At 35.3% G+C, this 17,624-nt stretch overlaps 1 protein-coding gene and 1 long non-coding RNA gene across 2 annotated transcripts in view; both read right to left on the bottom strand.

Annotated features, from left to right (window-relative positions):
- LOC134840440 (DIS3-like exonuclease 2) overlaps positions 1–17,624 on the bottom strand; it is a 62,725-nt gene that overhangs the window by 26,927 nt on the left and 18,174 nt on the right. The gene's annotated exons all lie outside the window — the stretch shown is intronic.
- LOC134839221 (uncharacterized) lies at positions 10,046–16,603 on the bottom strand. The gene is made up of 2 exons (XR_010162371.1): positions 16,488–16,603; positions 10,046–10,880 (listed from the first exon to the last, which is right to left on the bottom strand). It is a non-coding gene; the product is annotated as an uncharacterized LOC134839221 (long non-coding RNA).

The following is a 17,624-nucleotide window of genomic DNA, read 5'->3' as shown; positions in this document are numbered from 1 at the left end:
TACTAGTATGAAAAATGTGTTTCGATTCAGTACAAGTAAGCGCGGAAAACGAATCATGATCTTTGAAGATGAAAAAATCAATGAAGTTCGATTTAGCAAAAAAAGTGGAATAAAAAATGTGTTATTCATAACGACTTTCCAAATGACAAGTCATCACATGTGACGATTATTCAAGGAGCAAAATTAGGATCGAGAAAGTAATTTTAGAACATATCTATATAATTGTTTGCAAGTTTTCAAAATAAGTTTTAAAAAAATAGGTTTAAACATGGTAAAAAGCATGACCGTTAAACGTACATAGGAGTTTAAAATCTTGGAAGTTTTGACAAATCATTTCAATAAAAGCTCCTAACCGTTTGCAATGCCTGCGGGGGCAAAATCTAATTGTAAAAAAAACTTTGTCATCCAAAAAGTAAAGGAGCGAGCACAAAACACTCAAGTACATCCCCGATCCATCGATCAAAACGTAACCGTAACGAGTACTGTTAATGAGGAGTGCGTTATTAACATGCACAAAAATACGTCAATTACTAGTGCGATTCCACGCGAAAACTTTGAAGTAGTGCCAAAGACCGTGGGGGTCAACGCAATTCTCATGGAACTTCAGACAACTCTAAGGGTAAAACTTTTTGGCCCATAACTCGAAACCGGGAGATAATGACCGACTTATTGTTTTGACTACTGAATCAATAAAGGACTTTTTAAGCAATATACACCATGGCATGCTGATGACACAATTTTAAAAAACGCCCCACGCTGTTTTACCAAATATTGCATGGTGTAATTAATAAAGCTCGCTAGCTACAAATGGTATATTTTATATTGCAATGGAAAACTCAGCAGCAATACAAGCAATCCATTCTGCGTAAACTGAACCCAATATCAGAGCCGACAGAGAAGGTAATTGATTTTCAACAAAGAGGAATTTCGGCTTTGAAATTCGAATACCCCTCAACGTCTGTAAAAGGGTGCTTCTTTCACTTTGCGCAGGCTATTTGCTGAAAAACTTAAGAATTGGCTTGCGGTTGACTACAAAAAGACAAAAAATTACAAGAGAAAGTGAAATCCTTTATTGCGCTGGCTCTCATTCCTGAGTGTGACTGACTTGAAGCTTGCACTAGAAGCTTTGCACGCCACAACAAGTGATAATAAGCAGCTCAAGTCGTATTTCACTTCTTTAGAAAAAACGTTGGTGGGAGAGTATATAGGAGGTATTTAATGAAAGGATCCTAATTTTAAACCACCCATATGGAATCAGTTCGACAACTCGCTTAATGGAAGCTACAAAATAACAATTCGGTCGAACGATGGCATAGAACTATTCAATTAGTAATGTGCTCAACTCACCTCAACAGCATCAAAATTCATTCAGCAAATAAGAAGGAGCAAAGTCTAGCCAAACATCGCCTGATTCGGTTGAAATTGGAAGAAAAGCCCTACAAAGGTCCTAACTATGAACAATTGCAACTAACGATATCAGAAACGCTTAAAAACTATCAAAACAATATTTAAATTCGCAGCTCGAAGCTCTTTCATTTAATTTTGATCTGTAACAAGCCATTTTTCAAAAAAAAAATTACGCTTCAAAGGCTTTTACATTTCACCGCTACTTTATTTCACATTTAGATTAAATGAAAACTTCGTTCAAGTCTCATTTTTCGAGTTGTCTTTTTCTTCCGAAATTGAGAGTTGTCTTTTCTTGAGTCAGTTCCCGTAGTAATTAAACCTAAAGACGAAAAAAAAATAAGAATTAGCAGACACAATAGTGCAAAGAAATGATTTTTCATGAAATTGTGGCGAGAAGTACAGGTCAAGCATGGACGTTACCTTTGCTCCAATTGGAGCATGTGCAATTAGAAGATGAAGCTTGATATCCTACAAAAGCAAACAGCAAAAAAAGAATCCTCTGAATAGAGTTTCTTCCGTGACAATTCTAGCACTCGGTTGCAATAGCCTTGGTAATCGCGAGGGTAAGAAAACCCTGCCACACGTTAAGGCAGGGTCGATTGGATAGAAAAATACTTCAGAACAAATCGGGCATATTTTAAAAGCATTAATGACATTGAGTGCAACTGTCCAAACACATTTCATCATGTAACAAGATTTTTTGAGCATCAATTAGGGTTGCTAGTTCTGTGGAAAAAAATTATAGAAAAAATCGTACAATAGTGCGAATGACCTTTAACCTGTAAGAAATTGATCGAGTAAAAAAAGGAAACGCAGCGTAGTTATTTTCCAAATTAGCACACATAGGCGAAGCGGCACTTCTCATCACTTGCGATACAACGCAAGCGTAGAGTTGCAAGCAAGAAAACAGAAAAGGAGACGAAAATCACGAAGCCGAAAAAAACTCCAAAGTGAATATTAATATCGAATAATTAACAACTTAATTTCAGAAAAACAGTCCAGAAACACAACCACCAGCATTAAAAAGATTCTTAATCTCATTTACCGAGTCGCTAATAAATCTGAAATAATTGTTTAGACGCATACTTAGACCATAACAAAAAAAAGCTAAAAGAAAAAGCATAAGTTGAAACCATTTAATCGAAAAAAAAATAACGGCAAATTGACCGAATAATAGGAAAAGTAACAATTATAGCAAAAACTGTTCGAAAAAATTCCATGCCGACAAAAAATGAAAATAATATTTTCCGAGAAAAACTTCATATTCATTTTTAAAAAAATCAAGGTCCGGCCGAGAACCAAACCCCAAACCCAAGGTTCCAAAGGCAACCGTTTTACTTCTAGACCAAGTGAAAAGGAGCCTGGAAGATGTTAAGGTCAAAAAGGTAATTCATTATCAAAAAAGCAACTTCAATTTCTTACAGATATTTAAGAAAGGTTTTCTACGGGGAAAAAGACTAGTTGCCGATAACACGACACTTGCTTAAACTATAGAAAGAAATAGAGGCCTTTAAAGACGTAACCATTTTTTACAGTTAAACTGATTGCAGGTGAGACTACTGTAAACAAGAAAAGACCTACAAACAGTTTGCTAGTCATTTATTATCTTAGGACTCCTTATTCGGTAACAGTGGCCATTGGTAAAAATATTTTAAAAAATATTTGATCATGCTTTTTTGTTTAGCTTTTGTCAGTCTTAAGTCATTCTTGGAGGATATGCTTTTTTGAATGTAAAAATGCTTCACTTGACGCAGTTAAGAATTTCGGGTTTATATACACCACGTACAAGTATATGAAGACTCTAGCTTCATTTCGGCCCAATTTAAGAAACTGGATAGGCACTGAATTTTAATGGTAACAAGTGTTGTGTTTTTTGAAGTGTGTGACAGACTCTCTTTTGTTTACTTTCATCACTACCATTCTGTTTCATTCGCTTTTCAACCATGCTTTTAAAGCTAGATATTCCAGCTTACAACTATTCAAAAGCATAAATGACCTAATACAGGTGAATTGAGCAAACGAATTCTGGTTAGAAGTAGAATTTGGTCTTTTATCATTTTGATGGAAATGAGCTGGTCATAAAAGGTATTGCCCAAAATTTATGAAACCTCATCAAAATGAAATCAAGAAATCAAAATTGATTGTTAAATAACACCAGTCGGCCAATGTCATTACCACAATTCTCGCATGATCAATTTAACTCAAAAATGTTTCGCAGAGTGTACATTGTTGCACGCTAAGCATTAATTTTTGTATCGAATCTTCATTACAGTGTCTGATTCCGGGCTTAGTATTTGAACTTACAGCTTTTATGTTTTCATAGTATTTGATTGAAACCTGGCTGTGTGACATTTCATATCGAGTCTGTCACAAGCTATGTTTAGACTTATTGCTTTTTGTTTTAGAAATACAAAAAATGAGAGGTGCGGCAGGCGAGAAACATACCAAAGCAAAGCTTGACTCACACCTACGGTTCTTCAACAGAAATTCGCGACTGAAAATTGCTTCCGAAAATTCATTATGCCATAATCATTGCACCTATTACCATAAGAGAAAAACTCGAATAGCGCTGAGTTATAGACCCATAAGATTGATGCTCAATTTTAAAATTTACTACCAAAATAGGTCACTGCTCAGCGATGAAATAAGAATGGACATTTAAAAGGTCGACATGCTCAAAATAAGTCTGTCGGTTGAAAAAAAAAATACAGATTCGATGAGCACCCAATTTCAGTCATCCTTTGAACAAATTATTAAGGGAAAAAACTCCACTACCAAGTGGCAATACACTACCTTATCGAAAAGCCATTTGCTCACTTGGAACCGAAGAGTCATAATTCAACTTTCAGCCGAGAGTTGGACTTATTTTTCAGCAAAATCTCAACGTTCAAACTTCCAAGAAAAAATATATGACCTTAAATCTCTTTGAAATTTTAGAACAATTATTGAATGACACTTTTTTGATTAAAATTAACCCTTGATAGGTAAATTACTTGATAGGTAAATTAGTTTCGTTGGGAAATCTGATAAATAAATTCTATTTTCGAAATTCGAAGTCAATCACGTTTTCAGCGAACTTCACATTTTCGCTGTTCGATAGTTGCGTTTGCCTTTCTCTTAACAAAGGAAATGAACTGAACTTAGAAAATCAGAAGTCAAACTGCAAAAAACTAAATTCGAGCCTGAACAAATTTTAAGACTCTCCTGAAATAAAAAACGACTCTTTAAAAAAACGATATCTAGTACACAAAATCACAGAGAGAAGCTGAGATTCTCAGAACTTGCGATACAAAAATATAGGCTTGCATTCTAAAATATATTAACACTCAAAAACAACTGCTAAAAAGCCCCAATTTCAAAAAAAATAACTACATCGACTTGAGCCATAAACACAAAATAAACACACATAGAATTTCATGAAAAAATCGTTCGCTAAATTACTCTAAAACTCTCGAAAACATTCGATAATTATAAAGAAAAGGTTTAATAAAAACATTGTAGATTATCAAAACTCTTATAGCAGCGTTGTCATAACGAGCTATGACAACGCTCATATAATTGATGTTAAATATCAAGCCCATTTGAAAATGAAATTTTTGGTTTAACTTCAAATTGATGGCTTGAAAAGGTTCGCAAAAATTGTTAATTTTTGAAGCAAGCGAGTGAAGAAAAGAACACTTGAAAATACCATGTTGTTTAACATAGCTTGCAATGGATTTCGAAAAGGATAAGCTTTTTGAAGCTAACTATCACGCCAGGAAAATGAAAATTTTTGAACAAGTTTTGATGGCTTGAATTCCTTAGCAAAATTGAAATACAAATTTATGAAGGGAGCTATTCAAGCAATGAAACTTCAAACTTAAATTTAATCTGATTGCCTACATTGGCGTGCTTAAACTTGAAAATTAATGAGGCACGTTGTTTGCTGGCATCAATACATTTGGGAAAGCTTGCTAGGCAGAAAATTTTTAAAAAATGGTAAAGGGAGCTATGAAGCTATCAAAGGGAGCTATGAAATAATTGAGCTATTTTGATTGTGTGAACAATCAACCCGCGAAAAATTTCTCACTTAATTCAAATTTTTTTTGGAGCAAGCAAGTCAATTACTGGCAACTTGATACAATTCAATTTGTTTTGATAGCTCTCATTGGTTCTCGAAATGTTGAAGCGTTTGGAATCAAACTATTCAAGCGATGAAACTTTGAACCAACTCAGTTTGCTTTCAACCAATTCAGCGGAATTAATTGATTCGTTGAAGGCTGAAGCAAGCTTTTTATGGATAAAAGTAGTGGACATTTGCTAGATTTTTTTAAGCAAAAGACTCGAGCGTTGGAATTTAGATAACATCCATTTAAGTTGATAGCTTAAATTGATTAGACATAGTATCAAATTTTTCAGGAAATGTAACTTTGACACATTGTTTTTTTTGGATGACTTGAATTGATTCGCAACAACTTGTTGCGAGTTATTCAAGAGATTATATTTCGTGAGTCACTTTTTGGATTTTACTACTTAGTGCAGATCAAGGGAAATTTCGGGTACATGTTTGAATCCGTGAGATGTACAAAAAATTTCATTAGGGAAAACAAAGGATTTACTGACACTTCACTATTATTTATCAAAGATATTTACCCTTGTGATAAGCAAGGGAATTGCAACCGTGTACTATATTTTTTGTCTGGTGTCCAGCTTTATTGGTGTTTTTTTGATGTCCATGAATTATTGACGTTATTGAAACATGGTGTAATATTATCGATATTAACCTGACCTGACGGCATGCTACTGAATTGAGCTAAATCTCCATAAAATGATGATAATAGCTCCAAAAAAATCGAATTCACTGATTTTTTTCTAATATTAACTCAAAATATATTTGAATAGCGGTTAGACCTTAAGTAGGCGTGCAATGTGCCTTTCGTCTATCCTTTTCAACTTTATGTACTAACTGAATGTTTAGATATCAATTGTTTCTAACTAGTTAAAAATAACTTGACGAATGTAGTTTGTTTCAACTTGATTTTGGACAAATAATTTATTTTTCGTTTTCTAGATGCGTAAACATGTTTTCATAGATTTTTGGTTCTAATGCACCTAAGAAATTTTTTTCAAGAAACTCCTAAATTCTTTGAATAAAAATTTTCTAACAAGTTATAAGATCGCTTTTTTCCAATTTTGACCTTGACTGATTTTTATCTACATTAACAGTATGTAAGTATCGCGTAAGGGTCAAGAGTTTGGATGCACCTGGTTCCAATTTTCTAGAAGTTATCTGCTTATTTGCTTCGTGTGTATTTTTTCACGCAAAAGCAGGTACCACAAAGTCGAGTCATTGGGTCGAGTGATAAATCAAAGCGCTTTCAGTCGTGATTCGAACTACAATCAGAACTTATTTTAAAAATTGACGAAGTCTAATTTCGAGAGAATACAGCCTACGAACAGGCCTCAAAAAGGGCAATAATTTTCTGATCAGGCCAGAACTTTGTTTTACTAAACCGAATAAATTTTCGAACATTTTTTTGGCCCCTTGGAATGAAAAAAAAAAAGAAAACTGTTCGAAAAACAGGTTTTGTTTTCAAGTTTTAATTACTGTGCTCGAAGAGATTTCTGTGACTCTAGCGCAGCAATTGGTTGCCCTTGATTCATTTATAATTTGTTTCTATCAATGCGCGCATTTTTTTCGCATGCGGTTGTATTCAGTTTATCTTTTCATTTGTGATTTTTATTCATTGTCAGATTTTTAAAAATTGTATTTTCATTTTGTTTTCAACTTTGAAGATTTTTTAGCAATCAAGGTAATTTTTGAAATTTAACACTTGAGTTTCTGTTAAGTCTTCAATTTTTCCACTTAGTTATAGGGGAGAGATGACAGGAGGCTTTTGATCAGAAGTTCGTTTTTTTTTCATTATTTCTTTCTTCTAGTTATCTTATATTTAATTTAAAGTCATTTTGAACTGCTTTGGGAGCCATATTTATCATCTCACCACTCTTAAAATTTAAGAAATCGCTTTGAGTTAACACCTTCAAATTTCAAGATGAAGCAAGCTTGGAAAAGTCTAGGTCAAAAATCTAGATAGATTGTCTTGAAATTTTTAGCGCAAAGCAAAGAAGGACAGGGCAGCGTAATACAGGACAGGGCAAAAGGTAGACAGGGAGGGCAGCGTAAGGCAAGGGAGAGCAGGTCAGCACAAGGCAAGGAGGGGCAGGTCGGAGCAAGGCAATGAGGAGCATGGCAGCGCAAAGCAAGGTAGCGCAAGGCAAGGAAAGGCAAAACAGCGCAATACAGGGCAGGGAAGTACAGGGGAACGAAAGTAGGGGCAAGGCAAGGAGGAGTATTGCACCTAAAAGCAGCAGAGCAGCGCAAAACAAGGCAGGGCGGCGCAGGACAATGCAAGTCATGGCAGCGCAAGGCAAGTCAGCGAAGCGCAGGGCACAGTAAGGCAGGGTAGCGCAACGTAGGGTAGCGCATCGCAAGTCAGGGCAGCGCAACACAAGGCAGCGGAATAAGGGGCAAGACAGGTCAGCGCAAAGCAAGGCAGCGCTGCTCAAAACAAGGCAGTGCAGAGCAAGGCAATGCGGGGCAGCGTAAGGCAGCGGAAGGAGGGACAAGACAGGCCACCGCCAGGTAAAGCAGGATAAGTTCAAATTATTATCTTCATAATGGCAAAGCAAGGCAGCGCTGCTCAAAACAAGGCAGTGCAGAGCAAGGCAATGCGGGGCAGCGTAAGGCAGCGGAAGGAGGGACAAGACAGGGCACCGCCAGGTAAAGCAGGATAAGTTCAAATTATTATCTTCATAATGGCAAAGCAAGGCAGCGCTGCTCAAAACAAGGCAGTGCAGAGCAAGGCAATGCGGGGCAGCGTAAGGCAGCGGAAGGAGGGACAAGACAGGGCACCGCCAGGTAAAGCAGGATAAGTTCAAATTATTATCTTCATAATGGCAAAGCCATGCAGCGCTGCTCAAAACAAGGCAGTGCAGAGCAAGGCAATGCGGGGCAGCGGAAGGAGGGACAAGACAGGCCACCGCCAGGTAAAGCAGGATAAGTTCAAATTATTATCTTCATAATGGCAAAGCAAGGCAGCGCTGCTCAAAACAAGGCAGTGCAGAGCAAGGCAATGCGGGGCAGCGTAAGGCAGCGGAAGGAGGGACAAGACAGGGCACCGCCATGTAAAGCAGGATAAGTTCAATTTATTATCTTCATAATGGCAGTTTTTTACAGATTATTACACATTACACATTGGGAACTTAAACATCCTATTACAGTTCCAAATAATTAAAACCTGATTTTATAAACACAGCATGTCGGTGTTAAGTTTATTCTGTTACTTAGCTCAGTGCCCTGCAACCAACCTAGAAACTGCCCTGAGTGATGCAATTTTTTTTGCTTCATTCATATCAAAAGAACTATATAACTAGTTAAAGCAAGTGAAGCGAATAACTCCGGTGGAAAAGTGTCGAAAACGATCGAGCGATGTCTATTGAATACTGAACTATACTTAAATGCTCATTATTACTGATGCACGGGACACACATTTATCAAAGTGGTTCACTATCACTCTTCAAGGAATGGAAGCGGACTATGATGGTGAAGACCTTTTCTAGAGGAGGCGTAGGAATTAACAAAGCAATTGAAAATGTTAACTCTTTATTGGTTGAAATCATGCTTGGATTATTTTTTTCATAATTTGCGAACTTATTCAAGCTAGTTATTCAACTGCAAACGGTGTACCGTTCAATCGGTTGTATAATTCATTAAGAGAAATTGAATAGCAGAAAGATAGATCAGAAAGATAAATAAATTACCATCTTTAAAAAATCTTTCAAATTCAAATTGCAGTTTTTTGAAGATACATCATTCAAATCGAGATGAGAACTACTCTACTCCTGCTGTATTAAGCTTGCTTCTGATAAATGCTTACTTGATACGACCGGATCAATTCTGCTTAACCTGTTCATTAATAGTCAAAACTTATAAAATAGTTTAAACAGGGCGATTTGGAAAAAAAGGAGGCAAAGCGGAGCTTCGAATCACTTGCAATACCACAAAAATGACATTGCAAGCTAGCAGACAGGAGATGAGAGAACAACCACTAAGTCCAAAGAAAATGGGGGAAAAATTGAACAAACTACGACTAAAAAAACCTCAAAATGTTGTCTGGAATGATGATCTATTTCCGGAAAAAATGTTCAGACACACATTTGAAAAATACAATGAAAAATGCATGCAGCAAAAAAACTAAGATATCGCAACTAAGTCGACAAAACATGAGCAGACAAATACCAAGTCAACAATTCTCATTTGAAAGAAAAACAGGTCCTGGTCAGCTTCGAACCCAGTACCTTTGCCGTCCCAGGCGTATTCGTTACCTCCAGACTAAGGGTGCCGGAGACGGTTACAAATTTGACTTTATTATGGACCAAGAAACCGAGTTATTCTGTTAATTAAATTGTTAACCAGAAAAAGTCTATATTCCGGTGAAGAAGTTTGAAGATTGCGAGACATGTGTCAGACTCATTCAAGTGGTTGACTCTTAATTAATCAATTTGTGTATAATAAACAGAAAGCAAAAGTTTCAGTAACATAACTTGTACTGTAAAAAGGACATCTGATGGCGATGATGATTTTCTTTTTAAAAATTCCTGGTTTATGAATCGTTGAATGAATAGAAAAATTGTATTTCAATACTGTATTTCAAAATTTCAGTTTAAATGAGTTTTTAACTCGATCAATCAACTTTGCGGCACCTCTATTGTTTGATTCCTGGTTGTTTATCGTTTTCAACGAAGGCAGATTCATGTAATCATCTAAGCTATGACACGGCCTCTCTGCGATAATCTTCGAAACCTTTTGAAAATCTTCCAAATTCGACTTGGAAGCTGAACGACATACGTTATGGTCAACGTCAAGGGGATTCGCAACAATCAATGCGCTGGTTTTATTAGCATCCAAAAACGATTTTGATCTTACAGTACCTGTGCTAGCGTCAATTTTTTTGCTCTCAAAATCAAACTCGGCAATAAATTCAAAAAATCCATAGAACAAATCCTCTGTTTCTATTCGAGCAGCTGTGAAATTCTCCATCTGACATGGTAAAATGTCTCCCAAATCACGATTTTTAAAAAGCGATAATACTTCATTAAACGGAGGAATAACTTTTTTGTGCATCAAATAACAGAAGTAAATGACACTGATTTGAAATGTAGTCAGATAACCGGGCTTGTAGGAGGCTGTTATTTTAAACTTCTGTAAGATTTGCTTAATAATTGCGAATACTGGCACAATAGATGGATTGAATAGAGAATAAAAGTAACTCATTTTCGACTGTACAAAAGGATGGTCGTTTTGAGTAGTTGTGATGTCGCCGAACACCTGCAGTACCCGATGCTCGAAAGTGATGAGGGGCACTTTAGCCCCAGAGATCAGATATGTACTTTTGAATAGGCTGTTTTCGTTCACCATTAGCTGCTGCAATCTCCTGAAACAAACATAGCCAACATGGTATTGGAAAAGCGTGGACAAAAACAAGGAAATCGGAAAAACATGATTGACTTGTTTTTAAACATTTTCGAACAATTTAAAATATTTTACATTTTTATTAAGTTTTGAATTTCAAAGAAAAAATTAAATCACATAATACTCTTTGAATTTCCAGAAAGTTTTATGACTGGCACTTTTTTCATAACGTTAGATCAATTTGAGAAAACTGGATCAAACAATTTTTCATTCCACTGGAAAATCTATAGATTTAAATCCACTTATAATAAATAATCAAATTCATTTTCAAGAAGGGAATAGACGATTATTATTTACATAAAACAAAACAATAAAAAAAATCCCATCTTTGAAAACACCAAAGTCCAATGATCAAATAACAGAAAAAGCAAAAACTCGTTTTTTGCATTTCGAATTGAATTTAGTTTCGAATTGAATTTAGTTGACTGTTAAGAAAATTCAATAAAGTCTCAATTAATTTTTTAATTCTAAGATTAAATGATTAAATATTGAACGAAACCTATTTTTCAGTTTTTTTTGGCTCGTTATTTTTTCTGTCTTTTGTAACTTGAATTTGAGAATGATTACTCCGTTGGTTATCAATGATTATTTCATTGATTAGAAAGCATGAGTGATGCCTCCTAATGATTTTCGTCATTAATTTCAATAGTTTATTTATTTGCAACTACCTAACAACAAAATATTGTCTTTTAGTGTTTACAGTCTGCTTTTCGTAAATTAAAGCAATTTCAAAGTACCAGCTTTTGTTGTTTTGCAATTTTCACTTATTCGGTTTTAGTAGCATATATCAGTACAGCATAAAGATATATTGGTTGAAAATATTTTGCAAATGATTAAATGTTGGTTTTGAGTAAATATTTGACGCAAATGCTATATAAGGGATGCACATTCGAGACTAAAACTCATTCACGTGCCTTCGCGCTTTTTGTAGATTTGTGATTGGGGAACATTCCTATTTAACTTACTTATAGTAAATGAAATTGAACTTTGAAAAACCGAGTAGTAAAAAAACTATAGCCTCCCTACATTGTTATTTTACTATTATGAAGGGAGACCTATAATGGTTGCGTTACCAACTCCCTGACGCAAACATTTTGGCGTAGTTGACGAATGCTGTGAAAACGCAGAATATTCCGGTCACGGTGATTAAGAAGGGAAACTCAAAAAAAGTAATATTAAACAACAAAATCGAATATATATCATAAAAATTATCAAGTGTTTTCAATTTTTTTTCTAACTCCTTTGCAAGGCAATTGAATAAGAACACTGGAAATTAACGTAAAAACTGTTGCAAATCAAACTGCGAGTTCAGGTCACGTTTAGTCATCAAATTTCGCCTTAAGTTTCTGCAGTCTGAATAGTCTGCTCACGGAAAAACTCAGACCCATTTTTCTTAGCACTCAAACAACTTTTTGAAATATTTTCCAATCAATCTCAATGATGACTGCAACGGCTTTAATATGATACCACACTTGACCCAAGTACGTTGAGATGGTAAATACCCAGCCTACGCCATAGCTCCTTCCCACTCAACGAGAGTATTCACAACAGCATTTTTCAACACAGGCGAAGCAGAGTTTTGTATCACTTGCGATACAACGCAAGAGTAGCTTTTTAAGGCGGCGAACAGAAAATGTTTTTGGATGAATGAAAAATTCAATTTCAAAAAAATAATGAGAATTACAACTACCACCATGAATAAGCTTTCAGCATTTACCCAGCGGCTATAAAACCGAAAGGTATATGAACATTGAAATTTAAAAAAAAAATTACATCGGAACCTCAACCTAAAACATTGTTATGTCTAGACCAAGTGGGACCTCCAGACATCAACCGCGTTACCTCTAGACCAAGTGAGAAGGAGACTGAAAGTTGTTACGTTTATCAAGAAAGCAAGCTCAATTTCTAACAAATTTGTGAGAAAAGATATTTACGTGAAAAAAGTCTTGTTCCCGATCACAAGACAGTTGCTCTCGCAGGTGTTAACATTCAAACCCAACTTAATTAAGGAAAATTCGATCTTTGGGACATTAATATCCTTCAGATTGTATCAAAAAATCGCCAAAACAGATAAGCAAAGAAATCAAGTCTGGAATAAAGCACCTAGAACTAATATAATTAGCGACTAATCATTAGCTATACAGCTCTGTAAAGACCACGCTATATTAGATAACAGTTGGCATTTCAAAACCATGGAAAAATTGGGCCGATAAAAACTGAAACAAAAACAACTAATCAGAAAAAATTGCGACTAGTTTTTTTGATATGATTCTATTCAAAAAGTTACTTACGGTGAAAGAAAAAGAGACGGGTCCAGTGAACTTGATTGCTAATTATGAGAGTAAGCATCAGTAAAGCAAACAAAGCCGAATATTGATTCACGTTTAATTACAGCATTTAGCCTTTTTTGCGTTCGATTTGAGGCGAGCAAATTGTGAAAAAATTATTCGTCTATCGCTTAATTCATTCAATTACTCACAAAAACGCTTTTAATTTGCTCGTTAAGTTCACTGTCTAGATCAGACCCGTCTCCTTGTCATTCACCCTTACTTAGTTCGTTATTCAAGCAAGGTAGAGTCATTTGGACACGATGTACAAGATATAGTTGACATTTGAAAAAGGCGAAGAAGCGAAAACATTTGTGCCGAAGCCACGAATTTCAAAAAAACCGACAAGTTTTCATCATGTTTCATTGAAAACTTCATTAAAACGTCAAATGAACGAGCCGTCATTGAATTTTCTAGAAAACGAGCATTGCCGCATGTACTTGCACATAACATCAAAAGTGAGAAAGTAGCAGATTTGAGAAAATTTTTGATAAAAAAAATTTTGTTAGCGAATACAAGACACTTGCTCTCGCAATTTTAAGAAAATCTGGCTGCATGAAAACAAAAATTTGGTTTTGGAGGTATTTCTGGTGTGCCAATCAAGCCTAGGGCGAAAATCTTTTTTGTAGCTTTCTAAAAAGCGCAAACAAAAATCAATTCTTGGATTCATAATTAAACATTAAATTCTTCCGACATTGGGTACCCCTTCAACAAACTTTCTTTCCTCATTTAGAGGAACTTTCGAAATTCATCTGGCTGCATGAAAACAAAAATTTGGTTTTGGAGGTATTTCTGGTGTGCCAATCAAGCCTAGGGCGAAAAGCTTTTTTGTAGCTTTCTAAAAAGCGCAAACAAAAATCAATTCTTGGATTCATAATTAAACATTAAATTCTTCCGACATTGGGTACTCCCTCACCTAACTTTTTTTCCTCATTTAGAGGAACTTTCGAAATTACTCAGCTATAAAAACGAAATTTATCTCAGACATTAAAAACTAACAAAGGGATTTTTGAATTGTCAGACATTTTATATTTCGACTCGGTAACTTTTCAGTTCCTTTTCATATAAGGGAAAGACATTTGAAGATCTAGCTAAGCTTTAAATTCTCGCGAATTGGTTTTGAGTTCAAAAATTCACTCAATTTTTAATCATTTCTACTTTAGCTATTGCTTCGATTTAATTGTGCTAAAATAGAATACACATGCGAAGCAGAGCTTCGCGCTTTTTGTGATACAATTGAATGAATTTCACAACTTGCAGATGAACTAACGAATCGAAAATAAAAAAATAAACTTGAAAAACTCGAAAAAAAAACGATCTCTTGTAACTGAATTACCTGCATCTTTAGAAAATTTACAAACGGAGGCGAAAGGAAACTTCAAACTACCTGCGATATAAAACATACATAGTAAGACAAACTAATCGACGAAAATAGAAATGAAAGCGACAGAAAAACTAAGAAAAAATGTTTAAAAAAAGATCAAAAAATTTATCTACAAATAAGTTTCCTACATTTGTCGTGAATTTTTTTCAAGAAAATAAGCCAAAAAATAAAACAATTGAAAGTTAAAAAAAATCTGAACAAAACTTCAAGGCTTTAACAAAGCCGATGTTTTTGAGCATACACACGTTGCGCCGAAAGAAATTATTTTTATACGAAAACTCAAATTGCTTTAAATCGCTCTCAAAAATGTTTAGATAACACCTTTTTTGCTTCTCAAACGACTCAAAAAGAATCCTGTAAGTTGATATCTTGTAAATCAAGAGAAACAAAAAAGTAAAAGAAGAGCAAACAAAAAAGAATATAAACGGACAAACTAAAATCGGAGTTGTTAATTTTACAACCAACATCAAAAACAAGTTTCAAATACAACGTGCACTTGAAATGCAGACATGCACATGCTCAAAAATTGTTTGTTGGTTTACGAAAGTACAGATGGTGAACACCAATTTCAGTCATCCTGTGAACAAAGTTGTTACGAGAAAAAATGAAAATCCCTTGCTTCTCGAAAAGGTTAAAATGCATGGAAAAGAGAGCTTCAAAAAAATGAAAACTCGTGATAACAAAAAAGGCCTAAACAATCACTCGCAGGGGTCGTATATTTTTTTTAATCGCACTTTTAGAAACAAATGGGGGTCGGCCAGCCAAGATTTCTGTCGTAAAAAGGTACCAAATAGGCCTTTCAGCGGCGAGCGGGTCGAATCTCTGAAGGGGTTGGCGTCTCCTCACTATCGCTGAATCCGTCCCCTGATCACTGGTATAAAAACGAAACCGCTTTGAAAACTTGGGTAAAAAGAGTCAATGAACGCAATTAAACATAAAAAATACGCACTTATTTTTTAAAGCTCTAGCTTCGAACTTCCGATAAAAAAATAGATAGCCGTAAAGCTCTTTGAATTTCTAGAATTTATGATTGACTCTTTTCTGATAAAACTGACTCAATTTGAGAAAACTGGATCAATAGGTGAAGTTTTTATTTGGCTGGGAAACCTGATAATTAAATTCCCGTTTTCGAAACTAGATTTGAATTTAGAAAGAAATCGAAAGTCAAACCGCAAAAAAGAATATATATTTGAACCTGAAAATTTTTAGAACTTTGCCTGAAAAAAAAACAAAAAACAAAGCTTTCAAATGTAAAACCAAAGAAGAATAGCCAATTACTGTGCAAATAGCACAGAATATTCAACTAATAAAAAATTCTGACCACAAAGAAATTCGTAAATGGGGAAAATTTTTGACAAAAAAAAAGAAAACAACTTTAAACTAAATTTTTCGTATATTTTTCTAGAATGGGTAATTGAAAAATGTGGGCATGAGTGGCAATACTGGCTAAAATATCGCAAAAATAGAGGTCAGTCTCTTTTCAACTAGTCTCTTCAGTGCCTCTATAGTTCTACGACTTTTTGTAGTTTTAAATTGATTTATTGAGAGAAATAGCAATACCAAACTAACATGATATGCATACAGAAAATGAAACATTTTGTCTGTATTGAAACACAACAACCGATACGACTGTAATGAAATAAAAAACTATATATCAGGCAATTAGGACGACAGAAATAAAACCGACATCGAATAAGTTGAAAAACAACCGAAATGCATCCGGAACCGCATGCAATAAAATGGAAAGTGCAAAGACAAATTTGTATAAATTTGGAATTTCGGAAAGTGCGGATTTTCTGTCAATATACTAAGGCCAAAACAGCCGACTATAAAAGAAGCAATTGAACGAGAAACCAACCTTAATGATGCAGAACCGCCTTTGCTGTAAGCTACGTGGAAGGCTAAGTCAACGTCACTGCTTTCACTACCAAATCCATTAACCAAAATTCACAGCCATGTAAAATTTTCACACTATCGCTAAACAGCAATCAAAATCTGCACACACCTGCACCTTTGAATTCTTGCTTTCCAAGCCAATCATTTAAAATTTCTTTTGTCCTATTCAATCAGGAAATTGTCATGCAGCATTTTGATTTATATAATAAATATAGTATATTAATAACAATATTTGCTTTGTTAAAACTTCTTTTTCGTGAATCCAAGTTTCACCCGGATCCACGCTCAAGCCCCCCTTTCCCTCTCAAGACTCAAGATCCATTCGAGCCACCTGCTCATCTCGCACTCTTCGCCTTGGAGGTACTGCACCCTGAAGTACTAGATACGGCAAACTGTCTCAACAGTTCCTCTTCATCATCGGAGCTAATCACAATCTCCTCCCAAGCCTTCAGCTGCTCGTAGGATCGCATCCATTCTCTTTGCTCTTGCAACCTCTTTGCTTGGTTGGGTAGTGCCTTCACCCTAGATTCCCGGTTCAAACAAAAGGAGTTGTGCAGGCTCAAGCTCACGTTCTTCGCCAGGTCCTCCTCTAGTATCGATTCCCTCGCCTTGGTATTGTCTCTAGACATTTTACCCACTCTCTTCCATCCTGTCGTGATTGCATTACGATGGGTTAACAGGGGTCTCTTGAAAGCTTCCGGCCCAATCTCGACCACAAAGAAATTCGTAAATGGGGAAAGTTTTTGACAAAAAAAAAGAAAACAACTTTAAACTAAATTTTTCGTATATTTTTCTAGAATGGGTAATTGAAAAATGTGGGCATGAGTGGCAATACTGGCTAAAATATCGCAAAAATAGAGGTCAGTCTCTTTTCAACTAGTCTCTTCAGTGCCTCTATAGTTCTACGACTTTTTGTAGTTTTAAATTGATTTATTGAGAGAAATAGCAATACCAAACTAACATGATATGCATACAGAAAATGAAACATTTTGTCTGTATTGAAACACAACAACCGATACGACTGTAATGAAATAAAAAATTATATATCAGGCAATTAGGACGACAGAAATAAAACCGACATCGAATAAGTTGAAAAATA

The sequence above is a fragment of the Symsagittifera roscoffensis genome, chromosome 2 (assembly GCF_963678635.1).
Source record: "Symsagittifera roscoffensis chromosome 2, txSymRosc1.1, whole genome shotgun sequence".
NCBI classification, from domain to species: Eukaryota; Metazoa; Xenacoelomorpha; order Acoela; family Convolutidae; genus Symsagittifera; species Symsagittifera roscoffensis.
Note: the sequence above shows the minus strand (reverse complement) of the source record. Positions and strands in the feature narration are given on the sequence as shown.